Source organism: Zosterops lateralis, assembly GCF_965231275.1.
Source record: "Zosterops lateralis genome assembly, chromosome: 4".
Taxonomy (NCBI): domain Eukaryota; kingdom Metazoa; phylum Chordata; class Aves; order Passeriformes; family Zosteropidae; genus Zosterops; species Zosterops lateralis.
This window is the reverse complement of record NC_139765.1, coordinates 73405986-73431053: the sequence shown is the minus strand read 5'-3', so window position 1 is coordinate 73431053 and position 25068 is coordinate 73405986. Positions and strand designations below refer to the sequence as shown.

The 25068-nt window shown below is 54.6% G+C and overlaps 1 long non-coding RNA gene across 2 annotated transcripts; it reads right to left on the bottom strand.

The window, feature by feature from the left end:
- Positions 1-26: 26 nt before the first annotated feature.
- On the bottom strand, positions 27-24310 carry LOC310908784. 2 transcript variants are annotated; one of them, XR_014589953.1, is made up of 3 exons: positions 23967-24000; positions 5776-5815; positions 27-84 (listed from the first exon to the last, which is right to left on the bottom strand). It is a non-coding gene; the product is annotated as an uncharacterized lncRNA (long non-coding RNA). The 2 variants fall into 2 exon arrangements; XR_014589952.1 differs by lacking the exon at positions 23967-24000 and adding an exon at positions 24237-24310 and having other exon boundaries at positions 42-84.
- Between the last annotated feature and the right edge of the window lie 758 nt (positions 24311-25068).

The window sequence follows — 25068 nt, the reverse complement described above, 5'->3', positions numbered from 1 at the left end:
TCCTCCTCCTCCTCCTCCTCCTCCTCCTCCGCCGCCGCCTCCGCCCGATGCGGCTCCGCACCGCGGCCCGGCCCGCTCGGGGCCCTGCGGGGAGAGACAGGGGTTAGAGATGCTGCCCGGGGGTGGGGGACACTGCCTGGGGATTGGGGACACTGCCCGGGGGTGGGGGACAGCAGGGGACAGTGACACCGGGGCCCTGCGGGGAGAGACAGGGGTTAGAGATGCTGCCCGGGGGTGGGGGACAGCAGGGGACAGTGACACTGGGGCCCTGCGGGGAGAGACAGGGGTTAGAGAGACTGGCAGGGGATGGGGGACACTGCCTGGGGATTGGGGACAGCAGGGGACAGTGACACTGGGGCCCTGCGGGGGGAGACAGGGGTTAGAGAGACTGGCAGGGGATGGGGGACACTGCCCGGGGCCCTGCGGGGGATAGAGGGGTTAGAGAGACTGCCCGGGGATGGGGGACACTGCCCGGGGGTGGGGGACAGCAGGGGACAGTGACACTGGGGCCCTGCGGGGAGAGACAGGGGTTAGAGATGCTGCCCGGGGATGGGGGACACTGCCCGGGGGTTGGGGGGACATTGTCCGGGGAACAGAGGGGGGATAGAGGGGTTAGAGATGCCGGCCGGGGGATTTGGGACACTGCCAGGGGGACAGAGGGGGGATAGAGAGGTTAGAGATGCTGCCCGGGGGATTTGGGACACTGCCAGGGGGACAGAGGGGAGATAGCGAGGTTAGAGATGCTGGCCGGGGATGGGGGACACTGCCCGAGGGTGGGGGACACTGCCCAAGGGTCAGTGACACTGCCCGGGGATCAGGGACACCAGGGGACAGTGCGGGACAGCGGGGGACAGCGGGGTCAGTGACACTGCCCGGGGGTCGGGGACACCAGGGGACAGTGGGGGACAGTGCGGGACAGCGGGGTCAGTGACACTGCCCGGGGGTCGGGGACACCAGGGGACAGTGCGGGACAGCGGGGGACAGCGGGGTCAGTGACACTGCCCGGGGGTCGGCGGGGATCAGTGACACCAGGGGACACTGCCCGGGGATCAGTGACACCAGGGGACACCAGGGATCAGTGACATTGGAGGACAACCTCCAGGGGTCAGTGACAGCGGGGCACAACGGGGATCAGTGACACCAGGGGACACTGCCCAGGGCTCAGTGACACTGCCCAGGGATCAGTGACAGCGGGGGACACCGGGGGACAGCAGGGGGACAGCACAGGGGATCAGTGACATGGGGGGACAACACCCAGGGGTCAGTGACACCAGAGGACAATGGGGTCAGTGACACTGGGGGACACTGCCCGGGGCTCAGTGACACAGGGGGACAGCAAAAGGACACCGGGGGACAGCAGAGGGACACCGGGGGACAGCAGGGTCAGTGACACTGCCCAGGGATCAGGGACATTGGGGATCAGTGACACTGAAGGACACTGGGATCAGTGACACCAGGGGACAATGCCCAGGGGTCAGTGACACCGGGGGACAGAGGAGACCCAGTGACATCAGGGGACACTGGGGGACAGCAGGGGACACTGCCCAGGGTGGCATCAGGGGCACCAGGAGGTGACAGTGGGGGGAGATGGGGAAGGGGCAGCTCTGGGGCTGGGATCGGGGTTGGGGTGGGTGAGGAAAGGGCCAGGAGAAATATGGGAAAGGATCCCAAATATGGGACACGGATATTCCCACAGGAACCCTCTGGAATATCCCTCTGGAATATCCCTCTGGAATATCCCTCTGGAATATCCCTGGGAAGGGCTGAGGCTTGGGAGAAATGTGGGAAGGGATTCCCGAATATGGGACACGGATATTCCCACAAGGATCCTCTGGAATATCCCTGGGGAAAGTCCGGGAATGAATTCCCACTCTCCCCATGGACATTCCCACAGGATCCCACAGGGCCTCCCAGCAGGGATTATCCCAAAAAAAGTTCCTGAAAATTCCCTAGGAGAAATCTGGGAAGGGACCCCTGGATCCCAAAAATTCCCCAAACAGGAATTATCCCAAAAAAAGTTCCTGAAAATTCCCTAGGAGAAATCTGGGAAGGGACCCCTGGATCCCAAAAATTCCCCAAACAGGAATTATCCCAAAAAAAAGTTCCTGAAAATTCCCTAGGAGAAATCTGGGAAGGGACCCCTGGATCCCAAAAGTTCCCCCTGCAGGGCCCATTCCAGGGAGTTTTCTGGGATCAGCCTCACTTTTCTCATGGAATCTCTGCAGGAATTCCCCCAGCAGGATCCAACCCCTAAAGGGACCCCACAAAGGGACTTTGGGACCCCAACCCTGCACAGGACAAGGATCTGGGGACAGGGCAGGGATTGGGGACAGGGCAGGGATTTGGGGACAGGACACAGGTTTGGGGACAGGACACAGGTTTGGGGACAGGACACAGAGCTGGGGACGAGATGGGGATTTGGGGAACAGGATGGATTTGGGGACAGGACACGAGTTGGGGGACAGTAGGGAGATTTGGGGACAGGACAGGGATTTTGGGACAGGACAGGGATTTAGGGGACAGGAATGTTCCCCCGGATCGGGAATGTTCCCCCGGGATCAGGAATGTTCCCCCATCCCGTTCCGTATCCATGGGAACATTCCCGCCCCGTTTCCATGGGAACCGCAGCGCCACGGGCGGGACGGGACAGAGGGACAGCGACAGAAACAGGGACAGGGACAGGACAGGGACAGAGGGGACAGGGACAGAGGGACAGGGACAGAGGGGACAGGGACAGAAACAGAGACAGGGGGACAGGGACAGAGGGACAGGGACAGAGGGGACAGGGACAGGGACAGAGACAGAGGGACAGGGACAGAGGGACAGGGACAGAAACAGAGACAGGGGGACAGGGACAGAGGGACAGGGACAGAAATAGGGACAGCGACAGGGGGACAGGGGGACAGGGACAGGGGGACAGGGACAGGGGGGACAGGGACAGAAACAGGGACACAGGGACAGGGACGGGGACAACGACAGAGGGGACAGGGGTACAGGGGGAACAGGGATAGGGGACAAGGACAGCAGGACAGGGGGACAGAGGGGACAGGGACAGCGACAGATGGGACAGGGGGGACAAAGGGGACAGAGGGACAGAGACAGGGATGGGGGGACAGGAACAAGGATGGGGGACAGAGATGGGGGACAGGGACAGAGGGCACAGACAGAGGGACAGGGACAGAGGGACAGGGACAGAGGGGACAGAGGGACAGAGACAGGGATGGGGGGACAGGAACAGGGATGGGGGACAGAGATGGGGGACAGGGACAGAGGGACAGGGACAGAGGGACACAGGGACAAGGACAGCGGGGGCAGAGGGAGAGGAGAGAGAGGTGGGGACAGGGATTGGGGGGACAAGGACAGGGACAATGGGACAGAGGGGACAAGGACAGGGAGAATAACAGAGGGGACAGGGGGGACAAAGGGACAGAGGCAGGGATGGGGGGACAGAGATGGGGGACAGGGACCAAGGGGACAGGGACAGAGGGGACAGGGATGGGGGACAAGGACAGCAGGACAGGGGGACAGAAGGACAAGGAGGGACAGGGGGACAGGAACAAGGATGGGGGACAGAGATGGGGGACAGGGACAGGGGGGACAGAGGGGACAGGAGGGACACGGGGACAGAGTGAGACAGAGGGGACAGAGAGAGGGATGGGGACAGAGGGACAGGGGGGACAGAAGGGTCAGGGACAGAGAAAAAGGCAAAGGGGACAGGAGGGACACAGGGACAGAGTGGGACAGAGAGAGGGACAGAGACAGAAGGGAGAGAGGGGACAAAGGGGACAGAGGGACAGAGACAGGGATGGGGGGACAGAAGGACAAGGAGGGACAGGGGGACAGGAACAAGGATGGGGGACAGAGATGGGGGCAGGGACAGAGGGCACAGAGAGAGGGACAGGGACGGGGGGACAGAGGGGACAAGGGACAGAGAAAAAGGCGACAGAGGGGGGACAGAGGGGACAGGAGGGACACAGGGACAGAGGGGACAAGAGGGACAGAGAGGAGAGGGACAGACAGGGGGACAGACAGAGGGGGGGACAGAGACAAGGAGACAGGAGGGACACAGAGACAAGGACAAGGTGACAGGGAGACAGGGACAGAGGGGACAGAGGGGACAGAGAGAGGCATGGGGACAGAGGGGACAGAGGGACAAAGATGGGGGACAGCGACAGAGACAAGAGGACAGGAGGGACACAGGGACAGAGGGACACAGGGGACAGGAACGGGGTGACAGAGGGGACAAGGACAGAGGGGACAGAGGGGACAAAGGGGACAAACCCCACATTTCCCACCCCCAGATCCCCCAAACGCCCCCTTTTGGAGGGACACGCAGGACAACGGGGACACCTCGGGGACAAACAAATCCCAGCCGGGAACTCCCACAAACCCATTAAAAAACCCCTAAAAATCTCCAAAAACCCCCCAAAACACCCCAAACCGTGGAGCTCACCTATTCCCGGGAATTCTGGGGGGATTCTCGCTATCCCCAGCCGGGCCCGGGGGGGTTTCCAGGAGGGAAAAACATCCTGGGACAATCCCGGGCCGGCCCCTCCTGCCCCGGGGGCTCTAATGGGATCAGCCCCGCTCCATCTGCTCGGCTGGAGCCCGCTAATCCCGGCCTGGCCCCGGGGCGGGCAAACACGGGGGGGAATTGTGGAAACCGGGGGGAAACTGGGGGAATTGGGGGAATAATTGAGGAAATCACAGCCTTTTCCCCAGCTTTTCCCCATTCCTGCTCCTGCCTGCAGGGTCCAGACTGGGCCTTTCCAGCTTTTCCCAGTTTTCCCCAGCCTTTTCCAGTTTTCCCCAGGCTTTTCCAGCTTTTCCCAGCGTTTTCCAGCCTTTTCCCAGTTTTTCCTCAGCCTTTTCCCAGCTTTTCACAACTTTTCCCATTCCTTTTCCAGTCTTTTCCCAGTTTTTCTCAGTCTTTCCCAATTTTTTTCCCAACTTTTCCTATTCCCATTCCTGCCCTCAATTTTCCACACCTGAGCCAGGACTGCTCTGAGCCCTGCCAGCCTTTTCCAGCCTTTTTTCCAGCCTTTTTCTAGTTTGTTGTTGTTGTTGTTTGGGTTTGCTTTGGGTTTTTTTTGGTTGGTTTTTTTTTTGTTTGTTTGTTTGGTTTTTTTTTTGGTTTGGTTTGGTTTGGGTTTTTTGTTTTGTTTTTGGTTTGGTTTTTGGGTTGTTGTTTTTGTTGTTGTTGGGGTTTTTTGGGGGGTTTTTTTGGGGTTTTTTTTTTTTTTTTGGTTTTTGGTTTTTGTGGTTTTTTTTTGTTGTTGTTTTTTTTTGTTGGTGTTTTTTTTTTTGTTTTTTTTTTTGTTTTTTTTTTTTTTTTTTTTTTAATTTTTTTTTTTTTTTTGGTTTTTTTCCCAGCCTTTCCCCATTCCTGTTTCTGCCTGCAGGGACCAGCCTGAGCCTTTCCAGCTTTTCCCAACTTTTCCCATCCCTATTCCTGCCCTCAACTCTCCACACCTGAGCCTTTCCCAGTTTTTTCCAGTTTTTTCCAGTTTTTCCCAGTTTTTCCCATTTTTTCCCATTCCTGCCTTCAGGGACCGCTCTGAGCCTTTCCAGCCTTTCCCAACCTTTTTTCCTCCCAATTTTTCCCAGTTTTTCCCGTTTTTTTACCCGATTTTCCCGGTTTTTTCCCCGATTTTCCCGGTTTTTTCCCAGTTTTTCCCCATTTTCCCACCCCCACAGCATTTTCCCGGCTGGATCTCCCCTCCCGAGCTCATTCCCAGCCCGAATTCCTGGAAATTCCAGGGAAAAGCTCCTCACCTGGATGGAGAGTCACGGGCAGCGCTCCCTCCTCATCCACCTGCGGGGGGACAGAGGGGACGGTCAGAGCCCTCCCGGGAATGTTGGGAATGTTGGGAATGTTGGGAATGTTGGGAATGTTGGGAATGTTGGGATCCATTGGGGCAGCAGGGTGGGAATGGGAGAATTCCCAGAAAAGGGACAGCAGGGATGGGGGAGGTCTTGGAGTCACAAGGAAGTGAAAATTCTGTGTTTTGAGGATTCCTGGTGCACAAATCCATCCTTATCCCGAAAATTCCTGCCACGGGAGCTCGTACTTATTCCCGAAAATTCCCACCATACGATCTCATCCTTATCTGGAGAATTCCTGGCATAAGAGCCCATCCTTATCCCAAAAATTATCCCACAAACTCATCATTTTCCCGAGAATTCCTGGTACACAAATCCATCCTTATCCCAAAAATTGCTGCCACACAAATCCATCCTTATCCCAAAAATTTCTGCCACAGGAGCACATCCTTATCCCAAGAATTACTCCACACAAACCCATCCTTATCCCAAACATTCCTGCCATACTAATCCATCCTTATCCCAAAAATTTCTGGTACACAAACTCATCCTTATCCCGAGAATTCCCACTACAGGAGCTCATCCTTATCCCAAGAATTATCTCACACAATCCCATCCTTTTTCCAAGAATTCCTGCCACACAACTCCATCCTCCTCCCAAGAATTCCCACCATTCTTATCCCAAAAATTCCTGGCACATGAGTTCATCCTCATCCCAAGAATTCCTGCCACACAAACTCATCCTTATCCCAATAATTCCCACCACTCATCCTTATCCCAAGAATTATCCCACACAATCCCATCCTTTTTCTGAGAATTCCCATCACACAAACCCATCCTTATCCCGAAAATTCCTGCCACAGGAGCCCATCCTTATCCCAAGAATTCCCATCACATGATCCCATCCTTATCCCAAAAATTCCTGGCACACAAACCCATCCTCATCCCAAATATTCCCACCACAGGAGCCCGTCCTCATCCCGGGCTAATCCGGTGGGAGGCCCAGGGAACATCCCAGGGATCAGGGGCAGGGATGGGGGATGCGGGAACCAGGCCCAGCAGGGAATTCCCACACCTCGGATAAGTGGGATTCTCCCTTTTTCCCACCTGGGATCAATGGGATCCTGCACTTTTCCCATCCCAGATCAATGGAGTTCTTCCAGAACTTTTCCCACCCTGGATCCAGCTTTCCTATCCCGGATCTGTGGGATCCTCCACTTTTCCCACCCTGAATCCATGGGAATCCTCCACTTTTCCCACTCCAGACCAACAGGATCCTCCAGCACTTTTCCCACCCTGGATCAGTGGGATCGTCCACTTTTCCCACCCTGGATCAGTGGGATCGTCCACTTTTCCCACCCTGGATCAGTGGGATCGTCCACTTTTCCCACCCTGGATCAATGACAATTCTCCACTTTTCCCACCCTGAATCCATGAGAATCCTCCACTTTTCCCACTCCAGATCAACGTGATCTTCCAGCACTTTTCCCACCCCGGATCAATTGGATCCTCGACTTTTCCCACTCCAGATCAATGGGATCCTCCACTTTTCCCACCCTGGATCAACGGGACCTTCCACTTTTCCCACCCTGAATCCATGAGAATCCTCCACTTTCCCCACTCCAGACCAACGTGATCCTCCAGCACTTTTCCCACCCTGGATCAGTGGGATCCTCCAAAATCTTTCCCACCTGGAGTTAATGGGAATCCTCCAGCACTTTTTCCACCCTGGATTAACAGGATCCTGCACTTTTCCCATCCTGGATCCATGGGATCATCCCTTTTTCCCACCCTGAATCCATGAGAATTCTCCACTTTCCCCATCCTAGGTCAGTGGGATTCTCCACTTTTCCCACCCTGGATCAATGAGACCTTCCATTTTTCCCCACCCTGAATCCATGAGAATCCTCCACTTTCCCCACTCCAGATCAATGGGATCCTCCAGCACTTTTCCCACCCTGGATCAATTGGATCCTGGACTTTTCCCATCCTGGATCCATGGGATCCTCCAGCACCAATTCCACCCTGGATCAGTGGGATCGTCCACTTTTCCCACTCTGGATCAATGACAATTCTCCACTTTTCCCACCCTGAATCCATGAGAATCCTCCACTTTTCCCACTCCACATCAACAGGATCCTCCAGCACTTTTCCTACCCCAGATCCATGGGATCCTCCAGCATTAATTCCACCCTGAATCCATGAGAATCCTCCACTTTTCCCACTCCAGATCAACGTGATCCTCCAGCACTTTTCCCACCCCGGATCAATTGGATCCTCGACTTTTCCCACTCCAGATCAATGGGATCCTCCACTTTTCCCACTCTGGATCAATGACAATTCTCCACTTTTCCCACCCTGAATCCATGAGAATCCTTCACTTTTCCCACTCCAGATCAGTGGGATCCTCCAGCACTTTTCCCACCTCGGATCCATGGGATCCTCCAGCACCAATTCCACCCCAAATCCATGGGATCCTCCAGCATTTTCCCACCCTGGATCAATGGGATCATCCCCTTTTCCCACCCTGAATCAAGATGATCCTCCAGCACTTTCCCCACCCTGGATCAACAGGATCCTCCAGCACTTTTCCCATCCTGAATCCATGAGAATCCTCCACTTTTCCCACTCCAGATCAAGGGGATCCTCCAGCACTTTTCCCACCCTGGATCAGTGGGATCCTCCAAAATCTTTCCCACCTGGAGTTAATGGGAATCCTCCAGCACTTTTTCCACCCTGGATTAACAGGATCCTGCACTTTTCCCACCCTGGATCCATGAGAATCCTCCACTTTTCCCACTCCAGATCAATGGGATCCTCCAGCACCAATTCCACCCTGGATCCATGGGATCATCCCCTTTTCCCACCCTGAAACAAGATGATCCTCCAGCACTTTTCCCACCCTGGATCAACGGGATCCTCCAGCACTTTTCCCATCCTGAATCCATCGGAATCCTCCACTTTTCCCACTCCAGACCAACGTGATCCTCCAGCACTTTTCCCATCCTGGATCCATGAGAATCCTCCACTTTCCCCACTCCAGATCAACAGGATCCTCCAGCACTTTTCCCACCCCAAATCCACGGGATCCTCGATTTTTCCCACCCCGGATCAACGGGATCCTGGACTTTTCCCACCCTTTATCCCAGTGCTCCTCACCTCTCCCACCCCATTCCCACCTCCCAGGCCGTGTCCCGGCCTCTCTCCCGGCTCATTCCCAACCATCCCAAAAAAAAAAAAAAATAATCCCACATGGGGATTTTTCCCCATTTTTTTCCTTCTCCCCTGGTGGGGGCTGTTCCCACCTCCAGCCTGGAAATTCGGGAATGGGAAGGGCTGATCCCATGGGAATCTCCGGCACACACGGCGAGCTCAGAAATGGCTGCTGCACCTTTAGGGAATTAAAAATTTATGGCTTGGGAATTCTCCCAGCGCAGCAGCTGCTGGGAACCAAGGAGGGGGGGGAAAAGGGGGGGAAAAAACAGGGAAAAGTGGAAAAAAATTGGGAAAAAAGCAGGAAAAATCAGGGAGAAATAGCAGGAAAAATTGGGGGAAAAAAGCAGGAAAAGGGGGGAAAAAATTGGGAAAAAAAAAACCCCAGGAAAAATCAGGGGGGAAAAAGCAGGAAAAAGTGGAAAAAATAGGGGGGAAAGCAGGAAAAATCGGGAAGAAATAGCAGGAAAAATCGGGGGGGAAAAGCAGGGAAAATTGGAGGAAAAAAAGCAGGGAAAAGCTGGAAAAATCTGTGGGGAAAAAAAAAAAAAACAGGAAAATCGGGGGGGAAAAGCAAGAAAAATCGAGGGGGAAAAAGCAGGAAAAAGTGGGGAAAAGCTGGAAAAAATCCAGGAAAAATAGGGGGGAAAGCAGGAAAAATTGGGGGGAAAAAGCAGGAAAACGTGGGAAAAAATCTGGGAAAAAAAACCCCAGAAAAAATCGGGGGAAAAAGCAGGAAAAAGTGGGAAAAATCTGGGAAAAAAAGCTGGGAAAATCGGGGGGAAAATCTGAGAATTCCCGGGGAATTTCCAGGGAATGTTTTTCCTGCAGGGATTTCCCAGAGCGAATCCTGGTTTAAGGATGAAGGGAAAAAAAAAACCACCCTCCATCCCAAAATCCCGGATTTTCAACCCCAGGCTGAGCTCGGGCTCTTCCCATCAAACACAAATCCCAAGGGAAAAAAAAAATAAAATAAAATTATGGAAAAGGGGGGATTTGCCTCGGGAATTGATAAATGAGGGATTCTGTTTGGGGGATTCTTGTTTCCATCTCAACCCCAACATTCCCAAGGAATTTTGGATCCTGGAATTCTTGTTCCCATTCCAACCTTCACATTCCTGAGGATCCTGAGTTTTGGGATTCTTGTTCTGATCCCAACACTCACATTCCTGAAGATTCTGGATTTTGGAATTCCTGTTCTCATCCCAGCCCTCAATTCCCAAAGGATCCTGAAATTTGGGATTCCTGTTCGTATCCCAACTCTCACTTTTCCAAGGATCCTGGAATTCTTATTCTGATCCCAACCCCAACATTCCCAAGGATTTTGGATCCTGGGATTATTGTTCTGATCCCAACACTCACATTCCCAAGGATTTTTTGGGATTCTTTTTTCTCATCCCAGCCCTCACATTCCCGAGGATCCTGGAATTCTTGTTCCGATCCCAACCCTGACATTCCCAAGGATTCTGAGTTTGGGGATTCACGTCCTGATCCAAACCCTGACATTCCCAGGGGAAATATTCTAAAGGGGAAATATTCAATCCAAAGGGAAATATTTCAAAGGGAAATATTCATTCTAAAGGGAACATTCCAAGGGAAATATTAAATTCCAAGGGGAATATTCCAAAGGGAGTATTCCAAGGGGAACATTCCAAAGGGAAATATGCATTCCAAGGGGAATATTCCAAAGGAAAATATTCCAAGGGAAATAAAAATTCCAAGGGAAATATTAATTCCAAGGGGGAACATTCCAAAGGGAATATTAATTCCAAGGGGAAATATTCTAAGAGAAATATTCATTCCAAAAGGAAATATTCCAAGGGAAATAAAAAATTCCAAGGGGAAATATTAATTCCAAGGGGGAATATTCCAAGGGAAATATTCATTCCAAAGGGAAATATTCCAAAGGGAAATATCCATCCCAAGTGGAATATTCCAAGGGAAATACTCATTCCAAAGGGGAATATTTGAAGGGGAACATTCCAAAGGGAAATATTCATTCCAAGGGGAAATATTCCAAAGGGAAATATTCCAAAAGGGAAATATTAATTCCAAAGGGAACATTCCCAGGGAATATTCACTCCAAAGGGAAATACTCTAAGGAGAATAATAATTCCAAGGGGAAATATTCCAAAGGGAAATATCCATTCCAAGGGGAAATATTCATTCCAAAGGGAACATTCCAAGGGGAAATATTCCAAAGGGGAATATCCATTCCAAGGGGAATATTCCAAGGGAAATACTCATTCCAAAGGGAAATATTCATTCCAAAGGGAACATTCCCAGGGAATATTCATTCCAAAGGGAAATATTCCAAGGCAAAATATTCATTCCAAAGGGAAATATTCATTCCAAGGGAAAAATAATAATTCCAAGGGGAACATTCCAAGGGAAAATATTCATTCCAAGGGGAAATATTCCAAAGGTGATTATTCCAAAGGGAACATTCCAAAGGGGAATATCCACTTCAAGGGAGATATTCCAGGGGAAGATACTCCGAAGGGAAATATTCCAAGGGAAAATATTAATTCCAAGGGGAATATTCATTCCAAGGGAAAATATTCATTCCAAGGGGAAATATTCCAGAGGTGACTATTCCAAAGGGAACATTCCAAAGGGAATATTCATTCCAAAGGTGACTATTCCAAAAGGAACATTCCAAAGGAAATATTCCAGAGGTGACTATTCCAAAGGGAACATTCCCAGGGAATATTCATTCCAAAGGGAAATATTCCAAGGGAAAATATTAATTCCAAAGGGAAATATTCATTCCAAGGGAAAAATAATAATTCCAAGGGGAACATTCCAAGGGAAAATATTCATTCCAAAGGGAACATTCCAAAGGGAATATTCATTCCAAGGGGAAATATTCCAGAGGTGACTATTCCAAAGGGAACATTCCCAGGGAATATTCATTCCAAAGGGAAATATTCCAAGGGAAAATATTAATTCCAAGGGGAATATTCATTCCAAGGGAAAATATTCATTCCAAAGGGAACATTCCAAAGGGAATATTCATTCCAAAGGTGACTATTCCAAAAGGAACATTCCAAAGGGAATATTCCAGAGGTGACTATTCCAAAGGGAACATTCCAAGGGGGCGGGCAGTGCCCGGGGCAGCGTTTCCTTCCCCGGCCCGGGAACAATGGAACAGTTTCCGGCCATTCTTTCCCAAAAAAAAAAAAAAAAAAAAAAAAAAAAATAAAACCGAGCCTGGAAGTTGAAATCATTCCCCCAAAAAAAAAAAAACCCCAGGAATGTTTTTGGGAATGTCCCTTCCCCAGGGATGAGGCTGCAGGGATGAGGGGGGAACCAGCCCAGACCCCAAATTGAAATTTTTTGGGGTTTTTTTTTTGGGGCACCAAAACCAAATTCTCAAATCCGAATCTGTCGGGATTTCTTGGGGGTTTTTGGGGGTTTTTTTGGGTTGTTTTTTTTTTTTGGGGGGGGGGGGGTTTGATGAGTTTTGGGGGATTTTTGGGGGGTTTTTTTGTTTGTGAGGTTTTTTGGGTTTTTTTTGGTTTTTTGGTTTTTTGGTTTTTTTGTTTTGGTTTGGGGTTTGGGGTTTTTTTTGTTTTGTTTTGGTTTTTTGGGGGCGTTTTGGGGTTTTTTTAGAGTTTTTTTGGCTTTTGGGGGGTTTTTGTGGTTTTTTGTTTGTTTGTTTGTGGGGTTTTTTGGTTTTTTGGGGTTTTTGGTGGGGTTTTTTTTGTTTGGTTTGGTTTGGTTTGGGTTTTTTTGTTGTTTTGTTTTTTGGGGGTTTTTTTGGGAGTTTTTTTTTGGTGGGTTTTTTTGGGTTTTTTGTTTGTTTGTTTGTTTTTTTCTGGAGGGAAATTCCTTTGGGATTTGGGATGGGATTCCCAGGGAGTGTTTGGGGTTCCTGGAGGTGACATTGGGGGCTCTGGGTTGGGGACAAGGTGGGGACAGGGCAAAGGTTGGGCTTGGTGGCCTTGGAGGGGTTTTCCAATAGAAATAATTGTGGGATTGTGGGGTTTGGGGTTCTGGGATTGTGGGGGTTTGGGGTTCTGGGATTTGGAGATTTTGGATACTGGGGATCTGGGATTATGGGATTCTGGGATTTTGGATTTTTGGGGTTCTGGGATTATGGGATTTTGTATTCTGGAATTCTGGGGTTATGGGATTGTGGGGTTTGGGATTATGGGATTATGGAGTTCTGGATTGTGGGAATATGGGATTTTGCATTCTGGGGTTCTGAGATTCTGGGATTTTGGATTCTGGGATTTTGCATTCTGGGGTTCTGGGGTTCTGGATTTTGGGATTCTGGATTGTGGGACTTTGGGATTCTGGAATCTGAGATTCTGGGGTTGTGGGATTTGAGGATTCTGTATTCTGGAATTCTGTGGTTCTGTATTGTGAGAATATGAGATTGTGGGATTGTCGGGTTCTGGGATCAGGGATTTTGGATTCTGGGCTTCTGGATTGTGGGATTTGGGGACTCTGGGATTTGGGATCCTGGGATTCCAGCACGGATCACCCCAAAGCACCGTCCCCTTCCCAGCCGGGCCGTGACCCCCCGGCCCCATTGGGAGCCTTGGCAGGTGCCACCCCCGGCGTGTCCCCGTTTGTCCCCAGGCCCTGCCAGACACACCCCCGTGTCACTGAGCCACACCAGAGCCACCCCCAGTGTCACCAAACTGCACCAGCGCCACACGCGGTGTCACCAAGCCCTGCCAGAGCCACCACTGGTGTCACTGAGCTGTGCCAGGGCCACCCCTGGTGTCACCAAACCCTGCCAGGGCCACCACTGGTGTCACTGAGCTGTGCCAGGGCCACCCCACTCTGTCCCCGCTGTCCCCAGTGTCCCCGCGCTGTCCTCATTGTCACCCTGTCCCTGCTGTCCCCACTCTGTCCCCACTCTGTCCCCAGTGTCCCCAGTGTCCCCAGGCCTGCTGTCCCCATGGTCCCCACTCTGTCCCCACTCTGTCCCCGCTGTTCCCAGCCGGGCTGTCAATATTTGATGAGCGCAGAAGCGGCTCCAGCTCAGGTTACCGGGGCCAGCTGGGCAGCGGGGACAGGGCCACCACTGTGTCACCTGCTGCCACTGCTGTCACACAGTGTCACCTGCTGCCACCATTGCCACACAGGGTCACATTCTGTCACCCACTGCTACACAGTGTCACCTGCTGTCACTGCTGTCCCCAGGCCTGGCACCCACTGCCACCCTCTGTCGCCCACTGCCACCACCACAATCTGCCACATTCTGTCACCCTCTGCCACCTGTTGCCACCACTGCCACCCTCTGTCACATCCTGTCACCCACTGCCGCATTCTGTCACCCACTGCCACCCTCTGTCACATCCTGTCACCCACTGCCACCCACCACCACTGCCACTCGCTGCCACCACTGCCACCTGCTGTCCCCAGGCCTGGCACCCACTGCCACACTCTGCCACCTGATGCCACCCTCTGCCACTTGCTGCCACCCTCTATCACCCATTGTCACCCCCCACCACCCATTGTCACTGCTGCCACATTCTCCCACCCCCTGCCGCATTCTGCCACCACTGTCACCTGCTGCCACCACTGCCACTCTCTGCCACCACTGTCACCTGCTGTCACCCACTGCCACTTGCTGCCACATTGTGTCACACACTGCCACATCCTGCCACCCTCTGCCACCTGCTGCCATCACTGCCACCCTCTGTCACCCACTGTCACCCACTGCCACCCGCTGCCATCACTGCCACCCTCTGTCACCCACTGCCACCTGCTGCCACTCCTGCCACATTCTTCCACCCTCTACCACTCTCTGCCACCCGCTGCCACCGCCACCACCCACTGCCACATTCTGTCATCCTTTGCCACATTCTGCCACCCACTGCCACATTGTGTCACGCACTGCCACGTTGTGCCACCACTGTCACTCTCTGCCACCCTCTGCCACACCCTGCCACTCTCTGCCCCCTGCTGCCACCATCTGCCACCAGCTGCCACCCACTGCCATATTCTGTCACCCACTGCCACCCTCTGCCACCTTTTATCACCCACTGTCACTGCTGCCACATTCTACCACCTGCTGCCACCACTGCCACCCTCTGTCACCCATTGTCACCCACTGCCACCCACTGGCATTGCTGCCACATTCTACCACCCTCTGTCACCCACTGCCACCGCCACCACCTGCTGCCACTCTTTGCCACCCACTGCCACCTGCTGCCACCACTGCCACATTCTGCCACCACTGCCACCGCCACCACCTGCTGCCACCCACTGCCACATTCTGCCACCACTGCCACCGCCACCACCTGCTGCCACCTGCTGCCACCCACTGCCACCTGCTGCCACATTCTGCCACCACGACCACCCACTGCCACATTCTGTCACCCACTGCCACCCTCTGCCACCCAGTGCCACCACTGCGACATTCTGCCACCCTCTGTCACCTGCTGCCACCGCCACCACCCACTGCCATATTCTGCCACCTGATGCCACCCACTGCCACTCATTGCCACTCCTGCCACATTCTGCCACCTGCTGCCACATTCTTCCACCCTCTCCCACTCTCTGCCACCCTCTGTCACCCGCTGCCACCCGCTGCCACCCACTGCCACATTCTGTCACCCACTGCCACCCTCTGCCACCACCACCACCCACTGCCACATTCTGTCATCCACTGCCACCTGCTGTCCCCAGGCCTGGCATCCACTGCCATCACTGCCACCTGCTGCCACCACTGCCACCCTCTGTCACCCACTGCCACCTGCTGCCACCCTCTGCCACCCAGTGCCACCACTGCCACATTCTGTCACCACTGCCACTCTCTGTCACCCACTGCCACGTTCTGCCACCACTGCCACATTTTGTCACCCACTGCCACCTACTGTCTCCAGGCCTGGCATCACTGCCACCCTCTGACACTCTTTATCACCCACTAACACCCACTGCCACATTCTGCCACCTGCTGCCACCATCTGCCACACTCTGCCACCACCACCACCCACTGCCACATTCTGTCAGCCTCTGCCACCCACGGCCATGGTCTGTCACCCACTGCCACCACTGCCACATTCTGCCACCCTCCGCCACCCTCTGCCGCATTCTGCCACCCTCCGCCACCCTCTGCCGCATTCTGCCACCCTCTGCCACTTGCTACCACCACCACCAGCCACTGCCACCCTCTGTCACCCACTGCCGCCCTCTGTCACCCACTGCCGCCCTCTGCCACCTGCTGCCACCATCTGCCACATTCTTCCATCCTCTACCACTCTCTGTCACCCGCTGCCACCTTCTGCCACCACTGTCACCTGCTGCCACCACTGCCACTCTCTGTCACCCGCTGCCATGTTCTGCCACCACTGCCACCTGCTGCCACCCACTGCCACATTTTGCCACCGCCACCACCCACTGCCACATTCTGTCACTCTCTGCCACTCTCTGCCACCTGCTGCCACATTCTGCCACCACTGTCACCTGCTGCCACATTGTGCCACCCCGTGTCCCCGCAGGGCGCTGTCCCCGCCCCCCGCCCGCGCTGTCCCCGAGCCGTGCCCGTTGTCGCGGTGACACAGCGGTGACACAGCGGTGACAGCGGTGACACCTCCGGGGGTGGGATGGAGCCGAGTCACTCCTGGTGCTCCTCGGAGCTGCTGCGGGAAAACCTGAGCGGATCCGGGCCCGGGGGGGACTGAAAATGAGGGATTTTTGGGGGGATTTTGGGGGGTTTTGGGGGGTTTTGGGGAGTCAGGGGTTTATGGGGTTCAGGGGGTTTGGGGGAGATGGGGAATGTGGGGGGTTGGAAATTCGGGGGATTTAGGGAATTTGGGGGACTGATGGGATTTGGGGATTCAGGGGTTTGGGGGGAGTCAGAGGAGTCAGGGGGTTTGGGGGATTTGGGGAGCTCAGGGAATTCAGGGGACTTGGGAACTCAGGGGAATTGGGGATTCGGGAGATTTGGGGGATTCAGGGGATTCGGAAATTTAGGGGAGTCAGGAGATTTGGGGAACTTGGGGAATTCAGGGAACTCGGGGGATTCAGGGGAGTCAAGGGATTCAGGGGTTCAGGGAATTCAGGGGATTTGGGAATTCAGGGATTCAGGTGATTTGGGGGATTCAGGGGAGTCAAGGGAATTCAGGGAATTTGGGGAGTCAGGGAGTCGAGGGATTCAGGGGAGCCAGGATATGCAGGAAATTCGGGGGAGTCAGAGATTTAAGGAATTCGGGTAATTCAGAGGAGTCAGCGATTTCAGGGTATCCAGGGGGTTCAAGGAATTCAGGGAATTTGGGGAGTCAGGGGATTTGGGGATTTGGGGATTCAGGGAATTCAGGGAATTCAGGGGGACTCAGGAATTCAGGGAATTCCACCCACGGGTCCCCAGCTCGTCCCACAGCTCCTGGTGGTGCTGGAGCCACGGGAAAAGCTGGAGCAGAAAATCCCAGCCAGGAACAGGAACAGGAGGGGATCCTGGGATTCAGGGGATCTGGGGAATTCAGGGCTTCCAGGAATTCCAGGGGAGTCAGGGAATTTGGGGATTTAGGGGGATCCAGGGAATTGGGGGATTCAAGGGTTCAGGGGGTTTGGGAATTCAGGAATTCAGGGGATTTGGGGTATTCAGGGATTCAGGGAATTCAGGGAATCTGGGGAGTTTGGGGGATTCAGGGATTTGGGAATTCGGAGAGTCAGAGAAATCAGGGGATTCAGGGAATTCAGGGGATCCAGGGAATTTGGGGATTCAGGAATTCAGGAAATCAGGGGATTAAGGGGGTTCAAGGAATTCCAGGATTCCAGGGATTCAGGGATTCAGGGGGATTCAGGGATTTGGGAATTCAGGGGATTCAGAGAATTTGGGGAAATTGAGGAATTCAGGGGATTTGGGAGATTAGGAGGATCCAGGGAATTTGGGGATTCAGGGGTTCAGGGGATTCAGGGAGTTCAGGAGATTCAGGGGTTCGGGGATTCAGAAGGTTCCAGGAATTCAGGGAATTCAGGAATTCAGGGAATTCAGGAATTCAAGGACCCCCTTTCCCTGTTCCCTGGCTCTGCCCATCCCAATCCCTCATCCCCCAAGGAGCTCCATCCGCAGCTTTTCCCTGGAAAACCCGAGAGCACATCCACAAATCCCTACAAATCCCTAAAAATCCCTGTCCCGGCTCTTCAACCCCACCCCAAAACACATCCCAGAGGGAGAGGGGGAAAAGGAGAACAGAATTCCCCCCTGGAATATCGGGAGGGGGGAAAAGAGAACAGAATTCCCCTTCTGGAATATTGGGAGAGGGGAAAAGGAGTTCAAGGAACCCCTTGGAATGAGGGAAAAGGGGGAAAGGAGAACAGAATTCCCCTCTGGAATATCAAGATGGGGGAAAAGAGAACAGAATTCCCCTTTGGAATATCAGGAGAGGGAAAAGGAGAACAGAATTCTCCTCTGGAATATTGGGAGAGGGGAAAGGAGAACAGAATTCTCCTCTGGAATATTGAGAGGGAAAAAAGAGAACAGAATTCCCCTCTGGAATATTGAGATTTTGGGAAAGGGAGCTCAGGTTGTCCCTCTGGAATATCCAGAGATGGGAAAAGGAGCCCAGGCTGCATCCCTGGAACGCTGGGAAAGCCAAGGACGATTCCCTGGAACACCCGAGGGAGGAGAAAGGGAAGCACAGGCTGATCCCTGGAACAGTGAGAGGAGCTCAAGCTGTTCCCTGGGAACACTGGGAGGGAAAAGGGGAACCCAGGATGTTCCCTGGATCACTGGGAGAGCCAGGGATGCCTCCCTGGAACGAGGAAAGAGCCCAGGCTGCTCCCTGGAACAGGAGGAGGAGTCCAAGCTGATCCCTGGGAACACTGAGGGGTGGGAAAGGGGAGCCCAGGATGCTCCAGGGAACAGGGAAAGGAGCTCAGGATGCTCCAGGGAACACTGGGAGAGCCAGGGATGCCTCCCTGGAACAAGGAAAGAGCCCAGGCTGCTCCCTGGGAACACTGAGGGAGGAGAAAGGGAAGCCCAGGCTGCTCCCCTGGAAACTATGAGAGGAGAGGGGGAGTCCAAGCTGTTCCATGGGAACAGTGGGAAAGGGAAACCCAGGAGCTTTCCCTGGAACATTGGGAGCGGAGAGGGAGAGCCCAGGCTGCTCCCTGGGAACAGTGGGAGAGGGAAAGGGGAACCCAGGATGCTCCAGGGAACAGGGAAAGAGCCCAGGATGTTCCCTGGAACACTGAGGGGAGCTCAAGCTGTTCCCTTGGAACACTGAGAGAGGGAAAGGGAACTCGGGCTGATCCCTGGAACACTGGGAGAGCCCAGGCTGCTTCCCTGGGAACTGTGAGAGGAGAGGGGGAGTGCAGACTGCTCCCTTGGAACACTGAGGGGTGGGAAAGGGGAACCTGAGATGATTCCTGGAACACTGGGAGAGCCCAGGATGCTCCCTGGGAACACTGAGAGATGGGAAAGGGAAGCCCAGGATGTTCCCTGGAATAGGGAAGGAGCCCAGGCTGTTCCCTGGGAACACTGAGGGAGGAGAAAGGGAAGCCCAGGCTTCCTCTCTGGAGTATATGAGAGGGGAAAGGGAAGTTCCAGCTGCTCCCTTTGGGATACAGGAGGGAAGGGAAGAGGAGCCTGGAACACCGAGGGACAGGAAAGGGGAGCTCAGGATGTCTGAATGGAAAACTGGGAGAGGCAAAGGAAACCTGGGCTGCATCCCTGGGAACTGGGAGAGGAGAAAGGGGAGCTCAAACTGTTCCATGGGAACACTGAGAGGGAAAGGGGAACCCAGGATGTTCCCTGGAACACTGAGAGAGCCCAGGATGCTTCCTGGGAATACTGAGAGATGGGAAAGGGAAGCCCAGGCTGATCCCTGGGAACACTGAGGGGTGGGAAAGGGGAACCCAGGGTGATCCAGGGAACAAGGAAAGAGCCCAGGATGTTTCCCTGGAACATTGAGAGAGGGAAAATGAGCCCAGGCTGCTTCCCTGGAACACTGAGGGAGGAGAAAGAGAAGCCCAGGCTTCCTCCCTGCAATATTTGAGAGGGGAAAGGGAAGTTCCAGCTGCTCCCTTTGGGATACGGGAGGGAAGGAAAGAGGAGCCTGGAACACCGAGGGACAGGAAAGGGGAGCTCAAGATGTCTCCATGGAACACTGGAACAGGGAAAGGAAGCCCAGGATGGATCCCTGGAACACTGGGAGAGGGAAAGGGGAGCCCAGGATGATTCCTGGAACATGGAAAGAGCCCAGGCTGATCCCTGGGAACACTGTGAGAGGAGAGGGGGCGTCCAAGCTGCTCCCTGGGAACAGTGGGAGAGGGAAAGGAGAACCTTTCCTGAATTCCAGGGAGCAGCCTGAGCTCCTCTTTCCCTCTCCTGAATCCCAGGGATCCATCCCAGGCTCCTTTTCCCACCCCTCGGTGTTCCAGGCTCCTCTTCCCTTCTCTCCTGTATCCCAAGGGAGCAGCTGGAACTTCCCTTTCCCCTCTCAAATATTCCAGGGAGGAAGCCTGGGCTTCCCTTTCCCATCTCTCGGTGTTCCCAGGAGCATCCCTGGGATTTGGGGAAGAGGGAAAAGGAGCCCGGGATGGATCCCTGGGATTCAGGAGATGGAAAATGATCCCAGGATGGATCCTTGGAATTCAGGACTGGGATGGATCCCTGGAATTCAGGACTGGGATGGATCCTTGGAATTCGGGACCCGGATGGATCCCTGGAATTAAGGGGATGGGAAAAGGAGCTCGGGATGGATCCCTGGAATTTGGGAAACGGGAAAAGGAGCCCAGGATGGATCCCTGGAATTCAGGACTGGGATGGATCCCTGGAATTCGGAACTTGGATGGATCCCTGGGATTTGGGAAATGGGAAAATGATCCCGGAATGGATCCCTGGGATTCGGGAGCTGGAAAAGGAGCCTGGGCTGGACCTCTAGAATTTGGGAAGAAGGAAAAGGAGCCCGGGATGGATCCCTGAAATTCGGGACCGGGATGGATCCCTGGGATTCAGGACCGGGATGGATCCCTGGAATTTGGGACTGGGATGGATCCCTGGGATTCAGGGGAGGGAAAAGCAGAATTCCCCCCAAAATCAAGAATATTCAGGAATTCTCCATCAGTTTGGGATATTTAAGGCTCACAGACAACACAAATAAAAAAACCCCAAAAACTCCAAAATCCCAGCGATGCCCCACCCCTGGAGCTGCCCAAGAGTGAAAATCATCCCCCCCTTTGGATCAGAACAAGCTCTAAACTCCCTCCCATCCAAATAATTCCAATTTTATTTTCTGGGAATAAAAAATTCCCTCCTCGGTGCCTTTTTTTGCTCAGGTTGGGAAGAGCAGAGGAAGGGAAAATTCACTTTTCCAGCGGTTGGTGAAGGTATTGAGGGGAGGGGGGAGGCCCAGAAAGGAGCACAAATCCCATAAATCCCATAAATCCCATAAATTTGGGGTGTCCAGCACCCCCTGAGCTCAGGGAACAGCTCCTGTCCCGTCCCAGCCTGACTGGACACAACTCCAGTCCCCAAAAATCAGCATTTTAATGGGAAAAATTCACTTAAATTCTTCCCAAATCACAAAACCAACACCAGGCCTGGACTAAAAATAATAATAATAATAGTAATAATAGTAGTAGTAATAATAATAATAAAAAAAAATAAATAAATAAATAAATAATAGTAATAATAAAAATTTAAAAATCCCCCCGACCTCTCCGGCCTCACCCCCCTCCTGGAGCTGCCAGGGCTCCAAAAAATCCCCTTTTGGAGCTACCGGGGCTCCAAAAATCCACCAGGGGCTCCAAAAAATCCCCTCCTGGAGCTGCCGGGGCTCCAAAAAATCCACCGGGGCTCCAAAAAATCCCCTCCTGGAGCTGCTGGGGCTCCAAAAAAATCCACCGGGGCTCCAAAAAATCCCCTCCTGGAGCTACTGGGGCTCCAAAAAAATCCACCAGGGCTCCAAAAAAATCCCTCCTGGAGCTGCTGGGGCTCCAAAAAATCCACCGGGGCTCCAAAAAATCCCTCCTGGAGCTGCTGGGGCTCCAAAAAATCCACCGGGGCTCAAAAAAATCCCTCCTGGAGCTGCTGGGGCTCCAAAAAATCCACCGGGGCTCCAAAAAATCCCCTTTTGGAGCTACTGGGGCTCCAAAAAATCCACCAGGGCTCCAAAAACTCCCCTCCTGGAGCTGCCGGGGCTCCAAAAAAATCCACCAGGGCTCCAAAAACTCCCCTCGCGGGTCCCTGCGGGCCCCAGGCCGAGCCCGCCCCGTTTCCTCCCCCGCTCCGGGCTGGAATCCCGAGCTTTGGCCTCCAGCCCTGGGTTTATCCGTCTGTCCATCCCCCCGCTGCTCCCGGAGCCGCCCCCAGCCTGGGGAGAGAGAGAGAGACACCCCCGGAGCTGCCTCCCACACCCTCCTCCTCCTCCTCATTATCAGCATCATCCTCCTCATTATCAGCAGCAGCATTATCAGCATTATCAGCATTATCAGCATTATCAGCATCATCAGCATCATCCCACACATCCCACGCTGTTTCATCCTCCTCCTCCTCATCCTCCTCTTCTTTATCATCATCCTCCTCCTCCTCCTCCTTATCTTCATCCTCCTCATCCTCCTCCTTATCACCATCATCTTCATCCTCCTTATCATCCTCCTCATCCTCCTTCTCCTTATCATCATCCTCTTCCTTCTCCTTCTCCTTATCATCCTCATCCTCCTCTTTATCATCATCATCATCATCCTCCTCATCCTCTTCCTCCTCATCCTTCTCCTCCTTATCATCCTTCTCCTCCTCCTTCTTATCATCCTCATCCTCCTCCTTCTTATCCTCATCCTCATCCTCCTCATCATCATCCTCCTCCTCATCCTCCTCCTCCTCCTCATCCTCCTCCTCCTCCTCATCCTCATCCTCCTTATCATACTTATCCTCATCCTCTTCCTCATCCTCCTCCTTATCATCCTCCTCCTTATCACCATCATCCTCATCCTCTTCCTCACCCTCCTCCTCCTCATCCTCCTCCTCCTTCTCCTCCTCCTCATCATCCTCATCCTCCTCATCCCCATCCTCCTCCTCATCATCCTCATCCTCCTCATCCCCATCCTCATCTTCCCTATCACCATCCTCCTCCTCGTCCCCCGCGGTTACCTGGGGGCGTCCCGGGCCATGGTGGCCCCGGTGGCGGCGGCCGGTGGCCCCGGGGCCGGGCGGGGAAGGGCCGGGAAGGGGAAAGGAAGGGAAAGGATCTGGCAGGGCGGATTTCGGCCCCCGCCGCCGCCGCCGAGCAGCGCGGGGCTGGCTTGGGTTTTTTAGGAGAGTTGGCATGGTAACGGGAAGGGGCGGGAGAACCGCGGGGAGAGAAAAGAAATAATAAAATTAAATTAAATTTAAAAAAAAAAAAAAAAGTTCGGTGGTTTTCTTTTTGGTGGTCCCGGTGCTTTGAGTTTGGGGTTTTTTTTTCTTTCTTTTCCCCCTATCCTGAGTTGTGCTGGTTGGTCCAGGAGGGGATTCAGGACCCTGGGGCTGGTTCGGTGAGTCCCGAACCCTCAAAGCTCCGGGGATGAGCCGGTACCGGTACCGGGAGTGGAAGGAGCGGTACCGGGATCGCTCCATCCCCTCCTGTGCTCCTGGTACCGGTGTCGGTACCACTCCATCCCCTGCCGGTACCGGTACCGCTCCATCCCCTCCCGGTTCTCCCGGTACCGCTCCATCCCCTCCTGTGCTGCCTCTCCTGGTACCGGTACCGCTCCATCCCCTCCCGGTATCGCTCCATCCCCTCCGGTACCGGTACCGCTCCATCCCCTCCTGTGCTCCTGGTATCGGCACCGCTCCATCCCTTCCCGGTCCCGGCCCCACTCCATCCTCTCCCGGTCCCATAACCCGGTGTGGGGCTCAGGGGGCGGCGGGACCCCCCCTGGCCCGGCCCGGTTCGGTCCGGTGTCGGTACCTGGCCCGGTGTCGGTACCTGGTTCGGTGTCGGTACCGGGCTCGGTGTCGGTACCGGGTTCGGTGTCGGTACCTGGCTCGGTGTCGGTGCCTGGCTCGGTGTCGGTGCCTGGCTCGGTGTCGGTACCCGGCCCGGTGTCGGTACCGGGCTCGGTGTCGGTACCGGGTTCGGTGTCGGTACCTGGCTCGGTGTCGGTACCTGGCCCGGTGTCGGTGCCGGGCTCGGTGTCGGTACCCGGCCCGGTGTCGGTACCGGGCTCGGTGTCGGTACCTGGCCCGGTGTCGGTACCTGGCTCGGTGTCGGTACCTGGCCCGGTGTCGGTACCGGGCTCGGTGTCGGTACCTGGCCCGGTGTCGGTACCTGGCCCGGTGTCGGTGCCGCTCCCCGCCGTCCCGGACCCCGCAGGAAAGTCCCGGGCCCGGATCCCGCAGGGAAGTCCCGGCCCCGGCGGCGGCAGCTCGGCCCCTTTCCTGCCAGGAAGGGACAAGGGACACCCGCGCCCGCCCGCCCGCCGCGCCCCCAGCGGGAACAGCCCGGCCAGGGGGACACAGGGGACACAGGGGGACACAGGGGGACACCCATGGGGACACAGGGGGGGACACAGGGGGACACAGGGGGGGACACAGGGGGGGACACAGGGGGACAGCCCGGGGGAACAGCAGGAATAGACCGAGGGATACAAAGGGACAGCCCCGGGGACACAGAGGGGACACAGAGGGGACATCCATGGGGACACAGAGGGGACACCCATAGGGACAGCCCTGTGGACACAGAGGGGACCAGCCTGGGGGACACAGAGGGGACATCCATGGGGACACAGAGGGGACATCCATGGGGACACAGAGGGGACCAGCCTGGGGGACACAGAGGGGACATCCATGGGGACACAGAGGGGACATCCATGGGGACACAGAGGGGACCAGCCTGGGGGACACAGAGGGGACATCCATGGGGACACAGAGGGGACATCCATGGGGACACAGAGGGGACCAGCCTGGGGGACACAGAGGGGACATCCATGGGGACACAGAGGGGTCATCCATGGGGACACAGAGGGGACACAGAGGGGACAGCCCGGGGGGACACCTGGGGGACACAGAGGGGACAGGGCACAGGGTGACACAGGGGACTGCGGGTGACAGGGGGGATGTGGCGTGTCCAGATTTGGGACCAG